At 42.7% G+C, this 5,151-nt stretch overlaps 1 long non-coding RNA gene across 1 annotated transcript in view; it reads left to right on the plus strand.

Moving 5' to 3' along the window:
- The first annotated feature begins 3,871 nt into the window (after positions 1-3,871).
- LOC116093625 overlaps positions 3,872-5,151 on the plus strand; it is a 6,198-nt gene continuing 4,918 nt past the window's right edge. The window contains exon 1 of the long non-coding RNA XR_004119768.1: positions 3,872-4,051. This is a non-coding gene — a long non-coding RNA (uncharacterized LOC116093625). The remainder of the gene's footprint in view (positions 4,052-5,151) is intronic.

A 5,151-nucleotide genomic window follows, 5' to 3' on the forward strand; every position in this document is an offset into this window, starting at 1 on the left:
TTTTTGAGACAGGGTTTCTCTGTATAGCCCTGGCTGTCCTGGACTCACTCTGTAGACCAGGCTGGCCTGGAACTCAGAAATCTGCCCATCTCTGCCTCCCAAGTGCTGGGATTAAAGGCGTATGCCACCATTGCCTGGCTCCTGGTTTTCTTGAGATAGGATTCCACTATATAGCCCAGGCTAACCTGGAACTTAACAACCTGCCTGCGGATTTCTGAATTCGAGGCCAGCCTGGTCTACAGAGTGAGTTCCAGGACAGCCAGGGCTATACAGAGAAACCGTCTCGGGGGTGGGGGGGAACCTGCCTGCCTTTACCTCCTGGGTTATGCTATCTATCAGGTTCGCCACCCTAAAATGGTGATTTTGATGGCATGTAAATTATATCTTTCTTTTTTTTTTTTTTTTTTTTTTTTTTTTTTAATGATCGTGTTTGGAGATTGCTAAGGGATTCACTCATTATTTTGAAAGCTAGTGAAGGGAAAAAGAAAGCCCTCGCCCCCTAAAAACTGTTCCTCACATTAACCAAATGGGTTCACTAGGGAACTTTTTAACTAGAAATATTCCCACTAATATTCAAAGAACACTTGATAAAATGAGACTATCACCATTTTGTAACCACCAGTCTAATAATAGATCTTGGCAACAATAGTCAATGGCTGCTAAGCAAAAGGCCTTCCAGATGTCTACCCATGATGGATAGATACACTGCCAATTCACAGGAAGCACAGAGGACAAAGAAATGGAACAATGAAAAGCCAGCGATGTGACCGACAACATGTAATCATTGAGAAAGTCCAGAAAACAAGTGGTCCACTTTCTTCTACAAACAAATTATAAACAATTAAAAAGAAAAACCAATCAGGTAACCAGCACTCGGGAGGTAGAGGCTATGGAAAATTTAAACCCTGTATGCATATATATACAAAGAAAAGAGTTAGTGCCGTGCAGTGGTGGCACACGCCTTTAATCCCACACTTGAGAGGCAGAGGCAGGTGGATCTCTGAGTTTGAGGCCAGCCTGGTCTACAGAGTGAGTTCCAGGACAGCCAGGGCTACACAGAGAAACCCTGTCTAGAAAAAAAACACGCACAAAAAAGAGTTAGCTTCCAATTACAAAGCATCTTTGAAGTATGCAAAGCATTACATATATAATGGCTTCCTTTCTCACTTTTCTATGGACCATATGAACATTGCTTATTGCCAAAATGATCATCACGATGAAGCAATTAAGTGACTAAAACTGTACTACTTATTACTAAGCAAGCCATTAGTGATGGACACACAGCTGAGGCATAGAGCGCATGCCTATCATGCATGAAACCCTGGGTTCAATCTCTAACACAGACAGAACAAAAAGGAAGGAAGAAAAAGGGAAGGCAGGAAACAGTAATGTTTTCCAAATGTGTAAGAGATCATTTTGGTAAAGAGGAAGAAGCGCCTGGGGCCCAGCTTGCAAAAACTCTAGACAAGCACTTCACCAATTGAACTGGATCCCCAGCTTCCAAATTTGTTTTACTTTGTTTTTTGTTTGTTTGTTTGTTTGTTTGTTTTTGAGACAGGGTCTCATTAGAAATTCTGATCTACCCTTGTATGGTAGTGCATGCCTTTAATCTCAGCATTCCGGGGGTGGGGATAGGGGTGGGGAGAGGCAGTGGATCTCCATGAGTTTGAGGCCAAGTTGGTCTACATACCTAGTTCCAGCCAGCCAAGGCTACATAGTAAGACATTGTCTCAAAAAGAAGGAGGAGGAGGGGGAGGAGGAGGAGGAAAGGAATGAAGGAAGTTAGGAAGAATTCATACTTAAAGCACTTCAGAGGTAGAAGCAGATCACCAAATACATGAAGAGATGGTTCACTGGTTAAGAGCACTGGCTGCTTTTTCCAGAAAACTGGTTCAGTTCCCAGCACCTACATGGAAACACACAACCACCTGTACTATAGTTCCAGGGGGACATCATGCCCTTTTCTGGCCTCTATGAGTATTGCACACCTGTGATGCATAGCCATACAAACACCCACACACATAAAGTAAAATACTTCATTGAATTTTCTATTCAGCCTGATGATTTTTCAGGGCTTATAATTTGGGTTTGTTTGTTTGTTTGTTTGTTTGCTTTGGTTTGTGGAGACAGACAAGGGTGTCATTATTTTTGCCCTGAATTTTGCCCAGGTTGGCAAAAACATTCATGATCTTCCTGCCTCATCCTCTCGTCAGCGCGGGGATTAAAGATGTGCATCACCACCACCCTGCCTCATTCTCTCAAGTGCTAGACTGCCAGCTTTGAGCAACATGCCAGACATTCAAGAATATTTTTTTTTCTGTTCCACAATCTCCTCATTGGCATTCCCAAAAGCAAACACCTGATCTTTGTTATTCCTTTTGCCCAGGGTTGTATCACCTCGAACACTAAAACAATCATCAAAAGTATAGTGGCAAGATAGGCTGTAGGTGCAAAATGCCTGGTGCTTGCTTAATCACTCGAGGCTTGATTGGCAACTGTTTTCAGTGATCTGAGGTGCCCTCAAGGCCCTGATGTACTTTCACTGATGGTACAGGCTTCCATTGTAGCACCATCTCCGCTGACTAGGATTACAGGTGTAATATATATCTATATTTTTAAAAAACATATATATTTTTTAAAAAATATTTTTTAATATATATTTTAAAAAATATATAGTATATATTTTAAACTATTCAATGTATAGGCTACTCAGAAAGAACTTTTATACTGCATGAGCCAAGCATGGTAGTGCATGCCTATAATTCCAGCTCTCAGAAGGTGGAGGCAGCAAGGTCAGGAGCTCTAGATCATCCTAAACTACCTAGCAACTTGGATGCCAGCCTGAGCTACGTGAGCCTGGGTCTCAAAAATCCAAAACTTTTTACCTCGTTTTTCCATCCTCTCGCCCTTCTTCTCTTTAATATACATTTCATACATACTGCCGCTGGGAGGGCTTTCCACATTTTATGCAAATGTATTCTAAAAAGCAACGCCCCCATGCACACACACCTTGTTCTTGTCCTAGCCTTCATCTGCTCTTTTGCCCCAAAGCTCAGATACATGACCTTTGTGAGAAAAAGAAACCTTGAGGGAACTAGTTAGGTTTGACTCATCATTAGGTCCTCTGTGGTGTACATACCCTGCAGGGAAGAAAGAAGAGCGAGGTATGATTTTATTCTTTTTTTTTTTTTGAATGATTTATTTTTTTATGTGACTTGGTATTTTACTTACATGTATGTCTGTGAGAGGGTGTCAAATTCCCTGGAACTGGAGTTACAGAGAGTTGTGAGCTGCTATGTGGTTGCTGGGAATTGAACCTGGGTCCTCTGGTAGAGCAGCCAGTGATCTTAACTGCTGAGCCATCTCTCCAGCCTCTGACTTAATTATTTTTATTATTGGATTTTATTTTATGTGTATGGGGGTTTTGCCTGCATGTATGTATTTTTCACCATGCCTGTGTCTAGCGCTCAAGAAAGCCAGAAAAGGGTCTAGGCTCCCATGGAACTGGAGTTACAGGTGGTTCTGAACTCCCGGGAGGGTGCTGGGAGCTGACCCTAGGAATTGGACCTCTTAAACACTGAGCCATCTCTTTAGCCCCAATCTTCTGTTTTTATTCAATTTTGTCTGAGTTTAATACTCTGAATATGGAAGCATAGAAATTATTCCCCAAAGTATTTCTCCTTTTCCTTCACAATGGGGGAATTTTAATTAGACACAGGGTTTTGCAGCTAAAATATACACTTCCTGGTCCCCTTTGCCACTAGCTGTCACCACATTAATATGGTACAGGAGGGAGGGATGGGGCATTGCTCTATTCTGTATTATAAAAAACATTTGTACTCAATATTACAAAAAGGAATCTGCACGTACATGTTATTAATAGCTTAGAAAGTATGCACTGTTAATTATTGCCTTGTTTTGCATTAACCCCCCCCCTTCCCCAACCCAGATGTCCTGGGAGGAGCACCAGGTTGATACCAGCAGAACAACTAGATTCAGCCTTTCAAGTGCCTGAACTCAAACATCCACAGACTGCGGGAAGAGTACACAGGTTGGTGACAAGGGAAGCACAGGCAGACAGCGCGACTCTCAGAAGTGAGGCTAAGCATCTGAGCAGAGGGCCAGGACTGAGGTCTGCAGAGATTTGCTGACTCCCTTTGGTCTCCCCTCCCCCTATAAAACCCAGTGCTGGCTGAAGATGAGATAGAAGGCAGGGGTTGATGTGGTTTGGTTGGTTTTTGTTTTGTTTTGTTTTATTGAAACATGTTGATCTTCTGCCTTCTCAGATCCCCTGCTCTCTGAACAAAGCACGACTTCATGATTCAATTCTTATCACAGGCCTGTGGGGTTGAGAGGCTTGAGAATGCAGGCATTCAGCTTACCAGACAACCAAGTTCATACTCACAGGGACTGGGGAAGACAGGTTAAGTGCCTCTTCAGGGCCCTTTAAAACACGATGTCTGCACTCTCTTGGGACCTTTTCCATTGCCTGATGGCGTGGACATGACAGCAGGCTGACAATGCTACTTGGGCTATGCAGATAAGAGGCTCATGTTGAGTTTGGCATGGATTCCTGCCAAGCCCAGACCTTCCGCCACACCAGGATTCCTTTGCAGGATGGGAATCCAGTTAAATTGTATTAAATTTCTGTGTTTTGAAAACTTGTTGAGAAAAGTACTGAGCCTTACCTTTTCATCTTTTTGTTCTGAACAGTCAGATCATACATTCTAAATGCTTTCTCTTCTTTAAAATACACACGTAAAACGGTAACTTCCCTCTTAGTGCCCTGCCTGTATCACTCAGGCTTTGATAGACTGTTTTGTTGCTGTCAAGTGCTAAATGTTTCAATTTTTTTCTTGTTTTAAGTAACTCACTCTGTGTGTGTGTTGGGTGTATGTATGTGAGAGACAGGGAGAGACAGTCACATAGAGAGACAGAGAGACTCATGCACACCATAGCACACATGTAGAAGCCCGTGGGACAGTTTAGCTTACTTGCAGGAGTTGGTTCTCTCCTTCCCCTGTGTAGGTTCCAGGACTGAACTCTGGCTGTCAGGATTAGTGGCAAGCACCTTTACCTGCTGAGCCATCTCACAGACCCCTCAGCTTTTTTCTTTTCTTTTTTCTTTCTTTCTTTCTTCCTTCCTTCCTT

The sequence above is a fragment of the Mastomys coucha genome, chromosome X, assembly GCF_008632895.1.
Source record: "Mastomys coucha isolate ucsf_1 chromosome X, UCSF_Mcou_1, whole genome shotgun sequence".
Classification (NCBI taxonomy): domain Eukaryota; kingdom Metazoa; phylum Chordata; class Mammalia; order Rodentia; family Muridae; genus Mastomys; species Mastomys coucha.